Source organism: Mauremys mutica, chromosome 1, assembly GCF_020497125.1.
Source record: "Mauremys mutica isolate MM-2020 ecotype Southern chromosome 1, ASM2049712v1, whole genome shotgun sequence".
Taxonomy (NCBI): Eukaryota; Metazoa; Chordata; order Testudines; family Geoemydidae; genus Mauremys; species Mauremys mutica.
Window position 1 is genome coordinate 41,864,697 of NC_059072.1, and position 21,710 is coordinate 41,886,406.

A 21,710-nucleotide genomic window follows, 5' to 3' on the forward strand; every position below is an offset into this window, starting at 1 on the left:
TGATCCTGCAATGAGATCCATCTGGGTAGAACTTTGCATCCATGTGGAACTCCATTGACTTTAGAGGTCTGCCCACATGGAGCTGAGTGCAGGATTGGCTCTGGTTTGCATCACTCTCACTCACACACATGCATGCACAATCTGGAGGTGGAAGATAGCAAAGATTTAAGGGTCAATCCTTAGTCTGGGAATGTTCATTCTCAAAAGAGATTTATGAATATATTTATTGGTCCTCAAGTGAGCTGCTATTTTTGTGAATTACTGGTGGATATTTAAATACTAGGCCTATCTAGTGAAAAAAAATATGTATTGAAGTATCAAATGTACTTTGCATATATTTGAAATTATTTATGCAAAATTAACAAAACAAGAAAGCTTATCTTAAAAAAAAAGGGCTATAGATGCTGCAAAAAAAAGGTAAAGTGCTGCCACGTATTATAAAGGGAAGATAGCTAGAGTAGTACATTTTCAGAAGCACCACTATCCACTTAAACCAAAGTGAGCTACCCTCTGGAATATTCACAATGCTGTGAAAGCAATTTAATGGGCTGCTACATTTCAAATGGTCACATACTTTGTTTTTTACTCCTGTGATATGAGTGTGTGCAGTCAAGTTTCGATTCTATTACAAACGTAGCCAATATTTCAAATAGTAAATGTGCTAGTATGATAAACCTGCACTCTTCACCAAGCCAGCAAGACTCCTCTCACTACACTGATGTAAGTATTGTTGTTCATTTTACTGGACTCCTCGGTCCTGTTTTTCAGCATTTTTCTTTTGTTGTTACTAGGCAACCAAAGCTATACTGTTTCACGCAGAGAGAGAGATGCTTATCATTTATTTTAATAGGAAAGATCCGTGACCAAAAGCAAAAGCTTTTGCTGTGACATTGTGACAAGTAATATATAAATAGGAATTTCAAGGTAATACGTATATTAACTTTTGTACCTGTTCTACACAATGAACAAGCCAGTGTGCTGAATTATGGGTAAGATTTTTCAAACGGACTCAATGATAAAACTGCCATTGACTTTAATGGGAGCGGAATTAGGCCCACGTTGAGTGTTTTGGAAATACCCACCCATCATAAAAAGTATTGAGCCCTCTCAAGACAGGTTTGAACAAGAGACAGTCAGCATTCTAGGATAACAATTAAACATATTCATGGTAAAGGGTAAAGAACTACTTGCTATTGTGGAGTTGGTAGCTCACCAAAACCAACCGGCTGAGAACAGGCAATTGCCTCTGATCTGAAAGCATCTAATTGATTTACCTTTTATAATGAAGAAAAGATGACGGGTCATGAGCACTACTAGAAAGGAGAGAAAAACCAAGTAGATGAGAAATATTTCTAGAGATTATATTAAAAAATATAAGTAAGATGAATCTGAAAGTGATGCACAGCATTTTGGGTCTCAACTGGAAGTACAGGGCTGTTTACAACCTGCCCAACAAATGAATCTGGCTCAGTACCTAAAACTACCTCTCTGTAATAGATAGTGCTGCAGGCATGTAATATAATGCATCAGGGTAGCTATTTACACCTATAACAGAAATCATGATGTCGTTCACTCAGCTTTTACTCTGCTAAAAATATGCTTAAGTGACACTTAAGCCAGCAGCAGCCTGAGTTGGAATCAGCAGACACTGCTCTATAAAGCACTACCACATTGCTGGCTTTACTGATTGTTCAAAAGCCTAACTCTTTCTTGTGGGGTCCCCTATTTAACCCTCTACTCCCCTTCTCAAAGGCCCATGTCTTTCTCTGTCTACCCAACGAGGGCAGACTGATTCTCTCTACAATCCTGTCCATGTAGTTTATACTGGCCAGAGGTCAAGGCTGAATTAAGATACTCCAGGGCCATAGGCACACCATGATAGGGGTCCTCCATGGCCCCACCTCCCACATGGAGTGGCGGGGACCCTCTTCCCTCCCAGGGAGGCAGGGCAGTGACACGGGGTCCCTTTCTCTACCCAGGAGTGTCAGCAGGCATCCCTTTGTACCACTAGTGGCAGGGTTGGCAGCAGTAGTTACCCCAGTAACAAGGGTGTGTCTTTTTGGGTGCATGGGCCAGTCCTGCTGAACTCTTCTCCTCCTGCCACACACAGAGTCCTCTGCTGGGATGGTGTTTCTGGGTCTTGTATCTTTGCTCTAGAGTAGTGAGTCTGGGACTCAGCCCATCACAAAGAGGAATGGGACAGTTCACCTCTCTCAAAGCTATTGTTGCAGGTTGTCCACAGACTTAGGCAGACAACACTGAATTGTTTGTCCACAGGTCACATTTTCAAGTTTTTCTTTATAACTATAGCTGCTGGAGTCTTACTTTTTTTATAATGAAAGTTTAGATTTTGATGTAATCCCATGGCACCAGGATATGGGGCACTAGACATAGATCTATGGTGCCTAAGCCTTAATCTGGTCCTATCAGGCAAGGTATGCTTTAGAACAACAAAAGACATTCTCTGCAAGTGATGGACTAGCTAAGAATTCAAACCCCCATGTTGTTCTGCACTGTTTACCTCTTGAAAAAAAAGCATTAGTAATTAAGGGCTGTCCAGAAAACAACAATTCCAGTTTGCAAAAATTTTCAGGTTTTGATATTTGTTTTCATTCTTCATTGGGATGAAGACAAGACCTTTCTACTTTTTTTGGAAAGAAAAGAAAGAAAGACCCACCCAAGAATAACCAGTTGCCCATTGGCTAGTATACACACCTGGATGTGGGACATTCAAGTGTCATAGTGTAATGGGGCAGACTGCCCACTTCCTGTAAGTGTGGGCTGCAGCAGGCCAGGGCACCTGCACAGACAAGGAACCCATTACAGAAGGGCTTATTGTGAGCCAATCAGGACCCCGTTTGGAGACAGCCAATCAGGGCCAGGCTCAGACATATATAAAGGCTGTCCAGAGCAGGAGCAGTCAGTCTGTCTCAGGCCTTTGAGAGGGGAAAGTCAGTCTCCAGGGGTGGGAGACTAGCACTGTGGACAGCACAGTGCTGGCCAGGCTTGGGGAGGCTAGAGAGCTCTAGCCCGTAGTCTGCCAGGCTGCAGGCCCTGAAGGGAAGGGCCTAGTGGGGGCAAGAGGCTGCAGGGGAAGGAGCCCAGGGAAAGAGACAGATGAGGGGAGAGAAGGAGGACAGCAAGGCTGCCGCCAGAGGGTCCCTAGGCCGGGACCCAGAGTAGAGGGTCCCCCCTTTTCCCCCCCCTTGCAGTACATCCAGCCATTGGCTGTAGGGAGCGGCCGTTGTACTACGCCAGATCCCTGACAGGAGGAATTGGACTCAAAGGGCGGTTGGACATGGTGGCTGGAGTGTAGGACTGCTGATCACGACCCCCCGAAGGGGGTGCGGAAGGACTGAGGGGCACTGCCGGAGGGCAGTGGCCTCGAAGAGGATGCCACCGAGCAGGGAGCAACGTGGGTCCAGCGACGCCAACGGAGGGTGGAAAGACGGATGGGACACCACCAGGAGGGGGCACTCTGCCGGACAGAGCTAATTCCCGGAGTCACCAATGGGAAGTGCCAGGTGGTGAGTCCCAAAACCGTTAAACATAGTTTCAGGTTTAACTATACCTTTGACCCCCTCCCCCTGCTGGTCCTCCTTAAAGGCACCCACTTAAGGTTTTAGACTTCCCAGATGTTGCCTCTCTTGGGGCAGAAATCCACTTCTCACTCCTGTCAGATCAGGGGTTTAGACTTGCAGTCCCTCTTCACCTCATTGTGATTTCTTAGCAAGTCTGACTGGACTCCAGCACCTGTGGTTAACTTTCTCCAGGGATTATAACAACGTACATCAGAAGTTAAAAGTTATTATGCAGCTCTTTCTATGTAAGCACCTTTTATTCTTAAGACCAAAGCATTAAAGAGAGAGCATATAAAAATATATGTTCTTGTACATATACTAAAAGCTTACCAGAGGTCTTATGGGGCCCTGGTAGGTCAAAGTCTTTTCAACCCTTCTGCAAGGGTTGGGCCCTTGGACAGAAAGTTCTCTCTATTTACTGGATCGCAGAGAAGGCCCTGACTCAGTTTACATGCAGCCTTTTTCACCCAAAATCTCTTTATTTATTTCCTAGGCTCTGGAAACCCAGTTTGAACCAGTATGTGCAGCCTCCTCAGGTGGTGGTACCTCTCTGGTGGTGTTTACAACGTGAGTGATTTATCTTACTTACCGCCCACTATTTTAGTCCTGAAGGAGCTGTGGTAACCCTCCTCTATGGATTAGAACACACTCATACATACAACCCCTAGCCCACAGTGATATGTACACATAATATAATATGTTACCCCCAAAGATACTGCATGAATTTGCAATATCTGTCATATCAGGTTCCAGTCCCTTCTCTGAATCAGGCACCGGGCTATTGGCTATTCAGGGGTGAGTTGTTCTCTCTCTGATTTAGACCAGAAATTCCATCCTGGACTTTAGGACTCTTCCCAAATATGGAGCAATCACCTTCTGGTAGCCTGTGGGGTAAGAAAAGTGGTGTGACTGGAGCATCCTTTGTTCATCAGCAAACATTGGTTGCCATGATGGTCTCCTGTGCACTATTGCAGAGCTGCACAACTTAGGGCTGGTCAACTTAGGGCTGGTCTAGACAGAGAATTAATATGTTGCAAGCTGTTGTGTAAGTCTACAGCACATAGTATATCATGGATTAACTGTCAGTGTAGAATCTAACTTGTAATGTGCAGTCACAGGGGCCAATGGACTGTTATTTCACAGCACACTAATGCACTGTAGATTTAGATCCCAGCTTGCCGCACACTAATTGTTTGTCTAAACAAATTCTTAGAGTACTCCTGAAACTGCTTTAAGTTCCTCCTTGGGATTGGAGCCCAGCAGATCAGGGAGACTGAAAACTTTACAGCCATCTTTACAGCATTCCCAGGCCTCAAAATGTGCCAATATCAAAAAGCCAGTCCTGAGCATCTGGCCCAGTATCCTTCTAGGGTTTCTTCCTCTTGTTCATGTAGTTAAAGGGACTCCTCATGTGATGAGTCATAAGCAATGTCTGCAGTTTTGGGCCATATCTAATTATTTTTTCATTTATATTCAGTTGTCTATTTTGTTATGGAGCAAAATCATTCTGATGAGATATAAAAACTGAAAGGAAATCTTTCTAAACTGTCTGTTTTTAAATTTTCCCTCTGAATTCATGGTTTTTCCCAGGATGTACTGACAGCAGAACTGAAGCTTTTCTCAGCAGCATAATAAACCTTCCCCTGCTCTTTGAAGTGATTGAAAGCCAGAAGAACATTTATCAAATATCAAATAACATATTATAAAAATGAGGAAACCTTTTTTTAATTACCAGGATGCTTTGGTAGCTACTGACTAGTCTGACTGAGATGTTCATATTAATACCGCTTTGTATAGCACATACAAAAAGAGGAAAATGGAGAAATTTGATATGAAATAACTAGCAGAATAAACAATAAAATTAAAATATCTATTTTTCTATGATCCCTATACCTAGATTCTGATTTTGCTCTCAGGCCTCCCATAAATATCAAGGCTAAACTCTGCTTTCATCTTTATTTTTTGTACATTGATGGTCTAAACCCTTTATCTTGTGAAGATATCTTTGGAAGTGTAAACTAGGATTGAAAGGTAACCCAGTGATTTTTTCCTAAGGAATTATTTGTATTAGAAACGTAGATGCCCCAACCAGCCTTCAGGATCCCCTTATACTTGGGGTTGTACATACACATTGCAAAAATACAGTTTCTACCTCAAGGAGATTTCAATCTGGGTAAAGTATATGGGTTTTTTAGAGCCCCTTTCCACCATACAGCATGCCAGATCTAGCCTATGGGACCCACAAAACCTAGGCTGATAATGCTAGCATGGCTGCACACTCCCTACCAACCTAACTGTCTACATGTGACCTGGCTCTTCTTCTAAGCAGCCAATGGGGGAGGGATAGCTCCGTGGTTTGAACATTGGCCTGCTAAACCCAGAGTTGTGAATTCAATCCTTGAGGGGGCCACTTAGGGATCTGGGGCAAAAATCAGTACTTGGTCCTGCTAGTGAAGGCAGGGGGCTGGACTTGATGACCTTTCAAGATCCCTTCCAGTTCTAGGAGATAGGTATATCTTTATTTATTATAATGTAGCCTCTGACCTCAAGGAAGGGCAGGTAAATAGTATGAAAATCAGTCCTGTAGCTGCTGACTTTTTATGGGAGGTTATAGGCCAAGCTTAGCTTAGTCCCAATTCAGCACAAAACAAAGCAAATTTAGGAAAGGTAGTTTCCTGAGTGTCTGTGGGTCTTGTAAGCTGTTGTAATGCATGCTGGGAAGAAGTACCAGGGAATATAAGGAGCAAGTTTAATCTAGAATACCACAAGACTAGAATTTCTGTGGGGTTCTCCATCAGGAAAGTTGGGGAAGTAGATAGAGAGGATCTATGGAAAAGGCCTGTGAAAAGACAGCATAGAGAAGGACTGAGGGGAGGAAATAGATAAGTGAAAGAAAAGGCCTGGAGTAATACAGGGCTGATGTGAGCATTAGTCCTGGTGTTTACAGCTGAACCTTTAGAAGCCAAAGGCTGAGGCTTCCAGAGACAGTGGAAGGAAGTTTCCTTAACTCCACTGTTTTAGAAGGCGGGGAGACTGAGCAGACTTTAGGAGATAAACTTTTGAGCCTGGGGAGACCCAAGGAATTTTTAACAGTAGTATCAGTGCTGTCAACACAGATGAAGGCTGTGTCCTGAGCAATCTGTGGGTACGTCTACACTACGGGACTATTCCGAATTTGCATAAACCGGTTTTGTAAAACAGATTTTATAAAATCGAGTGCGCGCGGCCACACTAAACACATTAAATCGGTGGTGTGCGTCCATGGTCCGAGGCTAGCGTCGATTTCTGGAGCGTTGCACTGTGGGTAGCTATCCCGTAGCTATCCCATAGTTCCCGCAGCCTCCCCCGCCCCTTGGCATTTCCGGGTTGAGATCCCAGTGCCTGATGGGGCAAAAATCATTTTCGCGGGTGGTTCTGGGTACAGCCTCACCCCTCCCTCCCTCCCTGACAGCGGCAGACAACCGTTTTGCGCCTTTTTTGCTTGGTGAACCGTGCAGACGCCATAGCACAGCAAGCATGGACCCTGCTCAGCTCCATACCGCAATCGTGGATGTTTTAAACACCTCGCGCACTCTCGTGCAGTATATGCTGAACCAGGACCTTCGAACCGAGGCGAGTAAGAGGCGGATACGGCAGCGCGGCGATGACAGTGATGAGGACGTGGACACAGAATTATCTCAAACCGCGGGCCCCGGCGCTTTGGAGATCCTGATGGTAATGGGGCAGATTCTATCCATTGAACGCCGATTTTGGGCCCGGGAAACAAGCACTGACTGGTGGGACCGCATTGTGTTGCAGGTGTGGGACGATTCCCAGTGGCTGCGAAACTTTCGCATGCGTAAGGGCACTTTCATGGAACTTTGACTTGCTTGCCCCTGCCCTGAAACGCCATAATACCAAGATGAGAGCAGCCCTCACAGTAGAGAAGCGAGTGGCGATAGCCCTGTGGAAGCTTGCAACGCCAGACAGCTACCGGTCAGTCGGGAATCAATTTGGAGTTGGAAAATCTACTGTGGGGGCTGCTGTGATGCAAGTAGCCAAAGCAATCACTAAGCTGCTGCTACGAAAGGTTGTGACTCTGGGAAACGTGCAGGCCATAGTGGATGGCTTTGCTGCAATGGGATTCCCTAACTGTGGGGGGGCGATAGATGGAACCCATATCCCTATCTTGGCACCGCAGCACCAGGGCACCCAGTACGTAAACCGGAAGGGGTACTTTTCAATGGTGCTGCAAGCACTGGTGGATCACAAGGGACGTTTCACAAACATCCACGCGGGATGGCCAGGGAGGGTTCATGACGCTCGCGTATTCAGAAGCACTACTCTGTTTAAACGGCTGCAGCAAGGGACTTACTTCCCAGACCAGAAAATAACAGTTGGGGATGTTGAAATGCCTGTCGTTATCCTGGGGGACCCAGCCTACTCCTTGATGCCATGGCTCATGAAGCCATACACAGGCAGCCTGGACAGTGGTCAGGATCTGTTCAATTACAGGCTGAGCAAGTGCAGAATGGTGGTGGAATGTGCATTTGGCCGTTTAAAGGCGCGCTGGCGCACATTACTGACTCGCTCAGACCTCAGCCAAACCAATGTCCCCTATGTTATTGCTGCTTGCTGTATTCTCCACAATCTCTGTGAGAGTAAGGGGGAGACCTTTATGGCGGGGTGGGAGGCTGAGGCAAATCACCTGGCCGCTGATTACGCGCAGCCAGACACCAGGGAGATTAGAAGAGCACACCAGGAAGCGGTGCGCATCAGAGAAGCTTTGAAAACGAGCTTCATCAATGGCCAGGGTACAGTGTGACTGCTGTGTTTGTTGATGAACACCCAACCCCCTTGATTGACTCAGTCCCTGTAAGCAAATCCCCCTCCCCCTTCGAGTACAGCTTACTTATGCAAATAAAGTCACTCTCATTTAAAAAGCATGAATTCTTTATTGATTCATTATAAAAAGAGGGAGAGAAGTAAGGGTGTGCTTTGGGAGGAGGAAAGGAGGGATGGAGAAGGCCATTAAAAAAAAAATTCAGAGTAACGACATCCTTCTGGTTGGGCTATCCACGGGGGTGGAGTGGGCGGGTGCACGGAGCCTCCCCCCACGTGTTCTTACACGTCTGGGTGAGGAGGCTAAGGAACATGGTGAGGGGGGAGGGTGGTTATACAGGGGCTGCAGCGGCACTCTGTGATCCTGCTGCCGTTCCTGAAGCTCCACAAGACGCCGGAGCATGTCAGTTTGATCACGCAGCATGTCAGTTTGATCACGCAGCAGCCCCAGAGTTGCATCCCGCCACCGCTGATCTTCCTGCCGCAACCGCTGATTTTCCTGCCGGTCTTCCTGCCGCCACCTCTCATCTCGGTTGTCCCTCCTGTCCTCACGTTCACTGGCCTCTTTCCTGTAATTTGAAACCACGTCCTTCCACTCATTCAGATGACCTCTTTCATTGCGTGTAACTTCCATAATATCCGAGAACATCTCATCTCGCGTCTTCTTTTTCCTCCGCCTTATCTGTGCTAGCCTTTGGGATGGAGGAGGGACGCTTGAAAAATTTGCAGCTGCATGAGGGAGATAAATATTTAGAAAGATACATTTTACAGAACAATGGTTATACTCTTTCACAGTGAAAAGCACTATTCACCTTACATAGCACATGTGATTTCCCTACAAGGTCGCATTTTTCATCTTAATAGTGACTGCTTGCATCTCTGGGGTTACAGATCTCAGACACAGGTCCAGGCATCAGGATTCAGCTTGCATGCGGCCATGGTAAGCCACTGTCTCAGTGATTTACCCCTCTCCCCCCAACGCATGGCTAATACCACGCTAGCTCCCTGCTAATCAACAACCTTCCCCCTCCCCCCCACCCACTGCTTGTCCGGTAGCTTGGGGAAGATCGCCTCGCCGGTGACCAAACAGAAAAGATCATCGGCATTTCACTCCTCCCCTCCCCCCGCTTCGCTACGTGCAGGAAAGTGTTTTTTTTAAGCTGCTGCATTCCACGAACCCAGTAGAAAAATGGCCACCCCCCTTACTTAAATTCCTGATTTTTAACCAGGTTATCCTGAACGATATCACTTTGCTGAGGATAACAGAACAAGATAAAGAGCGGATGCTTCTTGAATGCCAGCAGTCACCGGGACCATACGCTGCGATGCTTTGCCACGCAATGATACCTGATTACTTGCTACATGCATGGCATGGTAAAGTGTCCTACCATGGTGGGCGGAACAAGGATGCCTTGCCCAGAAACCTTCTGCAAAGGCTTCTGGAGTACCTACAGGAGCGCTTCATCGAGATGTCCCTGGAGGATTTCCTCTCAATCCCCGGGCATGTTAACAAACTTTTCTAAGTAACTATACTGTCTGCGAATGCATCCCAAGTCCTCAGGGCAAATCAATCATTAAAAAAGGCTTGCTTAAAAAACACTGTTTGCTATTTGCAAAGGTACACTCACCAGAGCTCCCTTCCAGGGCGTCATTCTCTGGAATAGTTGCTTGTGAGGGCTGGGAGCAGGGTAATTCCGTCAGGGTGATAAAAAGCTCCTGGCTGCTGGGGTTCACGGAGTGCTGTGTGCTCTCTGCGAGGTCTTCCTCTTCTTCTTCCTCTTCATCTTCCCCGTCTGCATAATCCTCAGACATGGCAGAGATTACAACCCCCACCTCGGAATCCACGGTCAGGGGTGGGGTACTTGTGGCGCAGCCCCCTAAAATTGCATGCAGCTCATCATAGAAGCGGCATGTTTTTCGACCTGCCCCGGACCTTCCGTTTGCTTCTTTGGTTTTCTGGTAGGCTTGTCTGAGCTCCTTAACTTTCACTCTGCACTGCACGGAGTCCCTGCTGTGGCCTTTATCCGTCATAGCCTTAGAAATTCTTTCAAATACTTTTTCATTTTGTCTTTTGGAACGCAGTTCTGTTAGCACTGAATCATCTCCCCATATAGCGATCAGATCCATTACCTCCCGAGCGGTCCATGCTGGGGCTCTTTTTCGATTCTCAGGAGACTGCATTGTTAACTGTGCTGATGAGCTGTGCGTGGTCACCTGTGCTGATGAGATGAGATCTCCACGCTGGGGAAGCAGGAAATGAATTTCAAAAGTTCGCGGGGCTTTTCCTGTCTACCTGGCCAGTGCATCCGAGTTGAGAATGCTGTCCAGAGCGGTCAGTGGTGCACTGTGGGATAGCTCCCGGAGGCCAATACCGTCGATTGCAGCCACACTAACCCTATTCCGATATGTTAATACCGATATTAGCGCTACTCCTCTCGTCGGGCAGGAGTACAGAAACCGATTTAAAGAGCCATTAAAATCGATATAAGGTGCCTCCTAGTGTGGACGGTTGTGGCGTTAAATCGGTTTTAGGCTCCTAAAACCGATTTAAACGCCTAGTGTAGACCAGGCCTGTGTTTTGTGGTGTTTGGACTCTGATTACCCCAGAAGGGGAAGGCTTTTGCTTTGGTTCAAGGACCAGAGCACTAAAAAAAGTCATTCATCCAAATGATCCAACCAGCCAGAGGAAAAATGAGACAGAGCTGTGTGCTCAATACCAGAAAGGTAAGAACCCATTACATGGGTTAAACGTGGCACTCAGAGACAGGGGATTCCTGAATTTGACACTAAATCCTGCATGACCTTAGTTAAATCACTTTACCTTTCAGTTTTGGTTTCCCTGACCCCCATCTGTAAAATGAGGATTATAATGCTTTCTGCCTCACTGGGGTGCTGTGATAACTAATTGATTTTTTTGCAAAGTACTATACAAGTGCCAAAACTTACTCGATTATACAGTGATTTTTTTTGTGGTGACCCAGCCACTCCCAGTCTTTATTCAGGCCTTATTTGATGGTGTCCAGTTTGCAAATTAATTCCAGTTCTGCAATTTCTCATTGAAGTCTGTTTTTGAAGGTGTGGGGTTTTTTTTGTTGAATGGCCACTTTTAAATCTGTTATTGAGTGTCCAGGGAGGTGATTGAATTGGCCTCGCTAGCACTACAAAAAGTAAAGTAATTTTCCCTCTGTTGATATTCACCCCTTCTTGTCAACTGTTGGGAATGGGCCACATCCGCCCTAATTGAATTGGCCTCATTAGCCCTGACCCCTCACTTGGTAAGGCAACTTCCATCTTTTCATATGCTGTATATTTATACCTGCCTACTTTTTTCACTCCAGGCTTCTGATGAAGTGGGTTATAGCCCATGAAAGCTTATGCCCAAATAAATTTGTTAGTCTCTAAGGTGCCACAAGGACTCCTCATTGGGTTTTTTAGTCTAATTTAGACAGACAAATGCAATGCTGGGGAACAACAATACACACAGATAACAAAGAAATACCATCACCATGGAGATTAACATTGGGTTGGTCAGCAAATTATGGTTTTAAAGAGAGATTTGAAAGAGGAGAGGGAAAGTGCTTAGTGGATATGAACTAGAAGGCTGCCCCACACACTAGAGATGGCTAAAAAAAAGTGTAAAACTAAGAGTGGGAGAATGCAAAGATCATAAGAAATTAGACCAGAAATATAGGCAGGGGAAAGAGCCATGAGGGTGAAGAACTTGAATCTGTTGCAGTAAAAGACAGGAAGTCAGTGAAAATCTTAAAGGACAGAGTGGTATGGTCAGAGCAGTAGGAAGAATAGAGTTAATTTTGAAAGGGGAGAGATGAGTTAGGGAAGCTAGAGGGTGGGAGATGACCAGGGTTTTATCTGTGACAATAGAAAGAAAAGGTTGGCTTACTTTTGTAAGTGTCTTTTGTAAAGAAGAAGCAAGTAGAATTATCAAGATCCTTGGTAAATTGAAGGGGAGAGAGAAATTGAAAAGCAAACCACAGTTATACACTCAGGTGACAGGAAAAAGTGTGGAATTCTCAACAGTGAGAAAGGGAGTGAGAGGAAGGAGTTATTTGGGGCAGTGAAGGAGTCATAGGACTGGTAATAGAATAAAGGGCTCTTCACTTCTAGCTCACCTGTTCAAATTCATCTCAGCTTTGAAAGAAAGTTGGTCATGGACAAAGCCCTGTTACCACTTTACTGAAGCAAACACAATTGGCTATAACTAGCACAAAAGTAATAAGAATTGAATGGCTAATGAGACTGAACTTCCTACCATTCTGAGATCAGAGTATAAGCACATTGCACCAAATTCTCTGCTGACATAAAATCCTAGAAACATCAGAAATGTAGGACAGGATCCAGGTTGGTTAAGTCTTTGAGACAGAATGGGGAAACTTATGATTAGACTGAGGACTTATGATTAGACTGAGGACTTTGGTCTCTAGGGCTGTCAGTTCAGCACCTTCCACAAGCAATAAATTTGTGGGTGGGTGGAGCTAGACTGTTCTCAGTGGTGGCAGATGACAGAACAAGAAGCAATGGTCTCAAGTTGCAGTGGGGGAGGTCTAGGTTGGATATTAGGAAACACTCTTTCACTGGAGGGTGGTGAAGCACTGGAATGGATTACCTAGGAAGGTGGTGGAATCTCCTTCCTTAGGGTATGTCTACACTACAAGAGTAGTTCGATTCAACTTAATTCGAATTTGTGGAATCGACCTTAGAAAGTCGAATTTGTGTATCCACACTAAGGACACTAATTCGACTTTGTGAGTCCACACTAACGGGGCAAGCGTCGACATTGGAAGCGGTGCACTGTGGGCAGCTATCCCACAGTTCCCGCAGTCCCCGCTGCCCATTGGAATTCTGGGTAGAGCCCCCAATGCCTGCTGGGGGAAAAAATGTGTCGAGGGTGGTTTTGGGTAACTGTCATCATTCAACTGTCACTCCCGCCCTCCCTCCCTGAAAGCGCCGGCGGGAAATCTGTTCGCGCACTTTTCTGGTCAGTGACAGTGTGGACGCCACAGCACTGCGAGCATGGAGCCCACTGCGATCATCGCTGCACTTATGGCCATTGTCAACTCCTCGCACCTTATCGTCCACCTCTTCCACAGTCAGCTGCTGAGAAATCGTGCGAGGAGGCTCCGGCAGCACAGTGAGGACATGAAGTGTCAGAGTGGCACAGACCTCTCAGAAAGCACGGGATCCCGCGCCGTGGAGATCATGGTGGCAATGGGTCATGTTCATGCTGTGGAACGGCAATTCTGGGCCCGGGAAACAAGCACGGACTGGTGGGACCGCATAGTGCTGCATGTCTGGGATGAATCACAGTGGCTGCGAAACTTTCGCATGCATAAGGGCACTTTCCTTGAACTGTGTGGCTTGCTGTCCCCTGCCCTGAAGCGCAAGGACACCCGGATGCGAGCAGCCCTGACTGTGCAGAAGCGAGTGGCCATAGCCCTCTGGAAACTTGCAACGCCAGACAGCTACCGGTCAGTAGCGAACCACTTTGGCGTGGGCAAATCTACCGTGGGGGTTGCTGTGATGCAAGTAGCCCACGCAATCGTTGAGCTACTGCTCTCAAAGGTAGTGACCCTGGGAAACGTCCAGGTCATCATAGATGGCTTCGCCGCGATGGGATTCCCAAACTGCGGTGGGGCTATAGATGGAACTCACATCCCTATCCTGGGACCGGGCCACCAGGCCAGCCAGTATATTAACAGAAAGGGCTACTTTTCAATGGTGCTGCAAGCACTGGTGGACCATAGGGGACGCTTTACCAACATCAACGTCGGGTGGCCGGGCAAGGTTCATGACGCGCGTGTTTTTAGGAACTCTGGTCTGTTTAGACGCCTGCAGGAAGGTAGTTTCTTCCCGGACCACAAAATAACTGTTGGGGATGTGGAGATGCCTACAGTGATCCTCAGGGACCCAGCCTACCCGCTAATGCCCTGGCTCGTGAAGCCCTATACAGGCACCCTGGACAGTGACAAAGAACTCTTCAACTACCGGCTGAGCAAGTGCAGAATGGTGGTGGAGTGTGCTTTCGGACGTCTCAAGGGGAGATGGAGGAGTTTACTGACTCGCTCGGATCTCAGCGAAACCAATATCCCCATTATTATTGCAGCTTGCTGTGTGCTCCACAATCTCTGTGAGAGCAAGGGGGAGACCTTTATGGCGGGATGGGAGGTTGAGGCAAATCGCCTGGCTGCTGATTACGCTCAGCCAGACACCCGTGCAATTAGAAGAGCCCAGCAGGAAGCGCTGTGCATCCGGGAGGCTTTGAAAGCCAGGTTCCTCAGCGAGCAGCGTGACCTGTGACTATTCAGTTTCTTTACAGAGAAGCTGAACCTGCCCGTTTCTTTACCCAGTTACTGTTGACTATCCTCTGCAGTTACATACCCCGTTCACCCCGTTTCCCCCCTTCCAACACATGTGTAAAAATAAAATACATGTTCCATTGTTACTTAACAAAGGTTTTTTATTAATGACTTTGCGTTAAAGGGTTGAAACTGGGACACAGACTGTGCTGGGTAGGGTGTGCAGTGATGTTAAAGACCGCTTCTAAACTCGAGGAATGACAGGCTCCTGCTCCTAGAGCGGTCCGCAGTGCCGGACTGGTTGTTTCAACGGAGCCTGCCATCCCTCCTTTTTGGGACTCTGTGTGTGGGGGCTATGTGACCTTGTTGCGGGGGAGGACGGTTACAGATTCCCCTGCTGCGTGGCTCTGTGGTCCAGGACAAGGACCGCTGCATGAGATCTGTAACCGCCCTCCCCCGCTACAAAGTCACGTACCCACCCACCCACACAGAACATGGAAACCACCTCCCATACCGACCAGGGTGCCTACTGACTGCACTGTGTGTGTGACCTGCTGCTGATCCTGCCCCCGTGTCTGTACCCTGGTAAAGGTGACTGTCCTATGCAATTACCAACCCCCTTCCCCACCCACCCCCTTCAAACACAGTCTTCTGTACAAAAACATGACGGAAACAGTAATTAACAGCAAAGTATTTTTAATAATCAACTAGACAGTTAGGGGATGAAACTGGGATTGGGGCTTGGGTGAGTCAGGAAGGGAAGGACTTCTCAAAATTTAGGGAATGAGAGTTTTTGGGTAATTGAGCACTCTGCTGGGGTGGAGTGACAGTTTTCACGGCCCCTGTCGCCCCTCCTTCTTGTTATTTTGGGTGAGGGGGATATGGGACTTTGTGGCGGGGGAGGGCGGTTGCAGATACACTGCAGGGGGGCTCTGTCCTCCTGCCTGCGGCCCTGCAGAACATCCACAAGGTGCCGGAGCGTGTCCGTTTGCTCCCTCATTAGTCCAAGCAGCGTTTGAGTCACCTGCTTGTCTTCCTCACGCCACCTCTCCTCCCGTTCACTGTGTGAGTGCTGGTACTGAGAGAGGTTCTCCCTCCACTGGCTCTGCTGGGCCGCCTCAGCTCGGGAGCAGCCCATAAGTTCAGCGAACATCTCATCCCGTGTCTTTTTCTTTCACCGCCTAATCTGTGCCAGCCTCTGTGAGGGGGATGCTGGAACAGGTCTGGATACAGTGGCAGCTGTGTGATGAGAAAAAGGGAGTGAATTCCTTGCAAAGATACATTTTTGCGAACAATGAACACAGTCTAGTCTGTCTCTGTGAACAAGACCATGCACAGCACCTATCTCATGAGCACTGACTCAGGACAAGTTCTAATTTTTGGCTTTCGCTTTCATTGCCTGGGGTCTTGCACTGGAGATCAGACAAGCGGGGCAGGACAGCAGAATCCGTGCAGCAGGCAGGCATGGTAAGCTGTAGACTTTAGGCTGCTTAAAACTGAATGTATGGCACTGTCCTCTTGCTGCAGGCAATCCAGAAAGCATAAACTCTGCCCCTGTTCCACCTCCTCGTGGCTGTTCCCTGGGAAAGATCCCTGTATGCTGCCCCTCTGCAGCCTCCACCACGTGGCTCTAAATGGAGGCTTATTGTCATGCAAAGGAACAGTCAAGCATTCCCAATACTAACAGTACACAAATTACTCTAAAAAAATGCAGGAGTCTCCGAGCGAGATCACCCTGAGGAGGATCACAGAGCGAGATAGAGAGCGCATGCTGCGTGAAAGCCAGCACAAACCAGGGGCCTATGCTGCCATGCTCGTGTAGGCAATGCTCCCAGAATACCTCATGAAAGCCTGGCGCGGAAAAGTGTGCTACCACGGAGCACCCAATAAGGCAGCTCTCCCCAGGAACCTCATGTGGAGGCTTTTCGATTACCTCCAGCAGAGTTTCGTGGAGATCTCCCAGGAGGATTTCTGTTCTATCCCCATATATATAGACCTCCTTTTCACATAGTTCAGATTCCTGTTACATTAATAATAAAAGTTTACATGTTTAAAGCACTTACCGACTGATCCTTCCCCCGATTCAGGGTCCGGGGTAACTGCTGGGGAGGGTTGGTAGGGGATCTCCGTGAGGGTGATGAAGAGATCCTGGCTGTCAGGGAAATCAGCGTTGTAAGCGCTGTCGACTGCCTCCTCCTCTTCATCTCCTTCCTCATCTTCCCCGTCCGCGAACTCTGAGATTGCATGGACTCCTCTGCTGGAGAGCTCTGCATCGTTGCCATTGCTGCTGAGCTCGCCACGATGTCCAACCAGGAAATGAGATTCAAACTGGCCAGACAGGAAAAGAAATTCAAATTTTCCCTGGGCATTTCCTGTGTGGCTGGTCAGAACATCCAAGCTCGGACTGCTGTCCAGAGCGTCAACAGAGTGGTGCACTGTGGGATAGCTCCCGGAGCTACTAAGGTCGATTTCCGTCCACACATAGCCTAATTCGACATGGCCATGTCGAATTTAGCGCTACTCCCCTCGTCAGGGAGGAGTACAGAATTCGAACTAAAGAGCCCTCTAGGTCGAACTAATTAGCTTCCTGGTGTGGACGGGTGCACGGTTAAGTCAAATTAACGCTGCTAAATTCGACAAACTCCTAGTGTAGACCAGGCCTTAGAGGTTTTTAAGGTCAGGCTTGACAAAGCCCTGGCTGGGATGATTTAGTTGAGGTTGGTCCTACTTTGAGCAGAGGGTTGGACTAGATGACCTCCTGAGGTCCCTTCCAACCATAATATTCTATGATTCTCTGTATTTGTGTGTGTGCACGTACATGCATGCACACACACAGTCTTATTTATTTTGCTAATCTTACCATATCACATGAGCACATCTATAGTTGATCTTGCTACCTATGCTGTGGACCTCAGCTACATTTCCAACACCTTTCTCCAACTGGTAATTTCCATCTCCAAAGGTAAACTGGCTTTTGAGATACACACATATACATAGTTCTGTTCATAAATAGAAAGAGGTGAGGGAAGAAGCTTCTCCAGTTATTATTTCATGATCTCTGCTGGCAGTGACCATTTCTTGTTTGCTTATGTGTCTAAATAATAAGCTTAGTTTACAGATGGTCAAAACAAACACCATATGCCCACAAGCTATGGGGGCTCTAAGATGCACAGCTTTTATTGACTGTTCTTTGCTGTATAAAACTAACATGAAAATGCAGTCCTGATATTCCAACTTTATTCTGGTTTCAGAGTAGCAGCAGTGTTAGTCTGTATCAGCAAAAAGAACAGGAGTACTTGTGGCACCTTAGAGACTAACAAATTTATTAGTTTAACTTTATTCTATGACTCTGTTAGTGAATTAGGTCCTAATCCTGCAAACATTTATGCATGTGCTTAACTTTCTCATTGACAGTAGAAAAGTTAAGCATGTGTGCATTTGCAGGATCAGGAGGACTTAGTCTATTTAGTTTTCTCGGTATGAAAATACCTGCTGTCAGTAGTTCCTTACGGATAGAAAATACTCATCCTCCTTCTCCCTCCCCCATCAATGTAACTTGCTCATTCCTACATGAAAAATTAGTCTATGAAACATTCTGTCTCTCTTATGATAATAAAGTTATTATAACCTATTAACACCACACGGAAATTCTTCAGACAAGAGCTTTTTACACACGTCATCTAATCATGGTTTTGGTAACTCATATATAGAGGGATTTTTTTAATAACTCTGTCCATTAATGGGTACATTAAATAATAGAATATTGGATTACTCTTTAAGAAATATATTGAAATATTTTTATATCTGGTCCCCTCAGAGGGAAAAACACAGTAAAGATAAATGTTTATATTATTAGCTAAGCACTTTCCAAATACTTTATGGTCTTAAATACCCTTTTATTTAGACTTGAAAGAATTGGATGAAATGGGATTTTTGGGTAGAGATGATAAACTACATTCTGATACACCTTTTTATAACTATTACTACATATTCTTGGACTCCAGTGATGGCTTTTTTATGGGGATGAGGGGATTGTTTTCCCCAATCCTCACCTTAATTCTGTGGTGGTCAGTTTCTTCACAGAAGGAAGAGAAGGTTTAACATGGATTCCAGTCTCCTAAATTACTGCAATTGATCCTGTAACAATTTTCTAAGTAAAATTCAGCACCTGATCCCCTGATAAGTAAAATATTGAAATCTTCTGTCCTTCGGCTCTGTGTTACAGATGTTAATTTTTTTTAAATAAAAAAATAAATGGATGCTCTCACACACTCTGCAGGTGACACTAAGGACTCTCATGTGCCATGCTCACACTCTTCCACAGGCATGAATAATGTCACTCTTTAAACAGGTTCTAATTTATTGCAGGCTCTTGACTGGTGTATCCATTGCAAATTGTCTTTAGTGATGCTGACTAAATGTGACTGCACAGCCCTTAGTAGCCTATGGTGTAATCCCACAGAGGATGTATAACATCGTGAATACCAGTGAAAATGAGGTAGGATCAGAAAAGGCTAAAATAGGGAAAGAACAAGTTGAAAATTACTTAGACAAATTAGATGTCTTCGAGTCACCAGGGTCTGATGAAATGCAACCTAGACTATGCAAGGAGCTGACTGAGGAGATATCTGAGCCATTAGCGATTATCTTTGAAAACTCATGGGAGATGGGAGAGATTCCAGAAGACTGGAAAAGGGCAAATATAGTGCCAATCTATAAAAAGGGAAATAAGGACAACCCAGGGAATTACAGACCATTCAGTTTAACTTCTGTACCTGGAAAGATAATGAAGCAAATAATTAAGCAATAAATTTGCAAACATCTAGAAGGTAATAAGTAACAGTCAGCATGGATTTGTCAAGAACAAATCATGTCAAACCAACTTGATAGCTTTCTTTCACAGGGTAACAAGCCTTGTGGATGGGGGGGAAGTGGTAGATGTGGTATATCTTGACTTTAGTAAAGCTTTTTTCTCACATGACCTTCTCATAAACAAACTAAGGAAATCCAACCTAGATGGAGCTACTATAAGGTAGGTGCAAAACTGGTTGGAAAACAGTTCCCAGAGAGTAGTTGTCAGTGGTTCACAGTCATGCTGGAAGGACATAACAAGTGGGGTCCCATAGGGATCAGTTCTGGCTCCAGTTCGGTTCAATTATTTAGATAATTGCATACAGAGTACACTTATAAAGTTTGCGGCGATACTAGGCTGTGAAGGGTTGCAAGTGCTTTGGGGGATAAGATTATAATTCAAAATGATCTGGACAAACTGGAGAAATGGTCTGAAATAAATAGGATGAAATTCAATAAGGACAAATGCAAAGTACTTCATTTAGGAATGAACAATCAGTTGCACACATACAAAATGGGAAATGACTGCCTAGGAAGGAGTACTGTGGAAAGGGTTCTGGGGGTCATGGTGGACCACAAGCTAAATATAATCAACAGTGTAACGCTGTTGCAAAAAAACCGAACATCATTCTGGGATGTGTTGTAAGCAAGACACGAGAAGTAATTCTTCTGCTCTGTTCCGCACTGATTAGGCCTCAGATGGAGTATTGTGCAACAAAAATGATTAAAGGTCTAGAAAACATGACCTATGAGGGAAGACTGAAAAAATTTGGTTTGTTTACTCTGATAAAGAGAAGACTGAGGGGGGACATGATAAAAGTCTTCAAATATGTAAAAGGTTGTTACAAGGAGGAGGGAGAAAAATTGTTTTTCTTGTCCTCTGAGGATAGGACAAGAAGCAATGGGCTTAAATTGCAGCAAGGGAGGTTTAGGTTGGACATTAGGAAAAACTTCCTAACTGTCAGGGTAGTTAAGCACTGAAATAAATTGCCTAGGAAGGTTGTGGAATCTCCAACACTGGAGATTTTTAAGAGCAAGTTAGACAAACACCTGTCAGGAATGGACTAGATAATACTTAGTCCTGTCATGAGTGCAGGGGACTGGACTAGATGACCTCTGAAGGTTCCTTCCAGTCCTATGATTCTATGTCACTTTCTAGACCTGGTGTCTTCAGTCAGTAACTGGAATGGATGACTTCTGATGTATTTCAAAGGTTTGTTGATCAGTCTGTGTGTTTGGCAGCATCATCAGGGATCCCAGCACAGCAAGAAGATAGGCGTGATCCACTTATGAATCATGGGAGGTTTCAGTGGTCATGCCCTGGAAAGGTCCACATCAGAGTCCATGATGTGCTGTGCAATATTTCCACTTCTAACACTCCCATTCTGCCATTGATTATCATCATTATACTAGCACTTTTAAATTCTAATGCAAGCGATCCCCTAGACTAAGCTACCTTTGGACACCTGAATAATCATTAGGACATAACATCCTACTCCGAGCAGGGACAGTAGATACTGCAACCTTTAGATGTTTTAATTTCAAACTTTCCAGTCTGTAAAGTACTGATAAAACTATTTTTATAAAAGCTCTAGTAAGGGTTGGAATGGTGGTTTAATGATATCTCTAAGCACTGTTGCATAAAAGAACTGGGCCATCAAGCAGGCTGACTAGCATTGATGCAAATCTGTCTGTGGGAAAGGGGCGGGTGTCACAAGGGAAAACAACATAGCCAATCTTAATAACTTCGGATACAATCATGATAAATGGACTTAAACAGGATAATAACACTTAGCAATCTATAACCTTTCAATTGATGCCTTACATGACATACTTTGTACAAGATTTATTGCAACTTTGTAACAGTGGTGACTGAATGCAACTAGTTATCTTCCTTTTTATACAGTATCACATGAATGAATGAGAAGAGGTGCAGCAAATCAAAACTGCAACTCTTCATCTTCATTGTGGAAGGCTTGCCAAATATTATTCAGTGGTACATTTCGGTCAGAGTTTGGCAAGCTGGGTGTCATAAACAGACAGCTAAGGGTTAATTCCTCTTTTACCTGTAAAGGGTTAAGAAGTTCACAATACCTAGCTGACACCTGACCAGAAGGACCAATAAGGGAACAAGATACTTTGA

The 21,710-nt window shown here is 45.6% G+C and overlaps 1 long non-coding RNA gene across 2 annotated transcripts in view; it reads left to right on the plus strand.

Moving 5' to 3' along the window:
- The first annotated feature begins 2,940 nt into the window (after positions 1 to 2,940).
- The window catches only part of LOC123359532, a 49,155-nt gene continuing 30,385 nt past the window's right edge, over positions 2,941 to 21,710 (plus strand). For both annotated transcript variants that reach the window (XR_006575884.1, XR_006575886.1), the window contains exons 1-2: positions 2,941 to 3,527; positions 4,075 to 4,148. This is a non-coding gene — a long non-coding RNA (uncharacterized LOC123359532). The remainder of the gene's footprint in view (positions 3,528 to 4,074; positions 4,149 to 21,710) is intronic.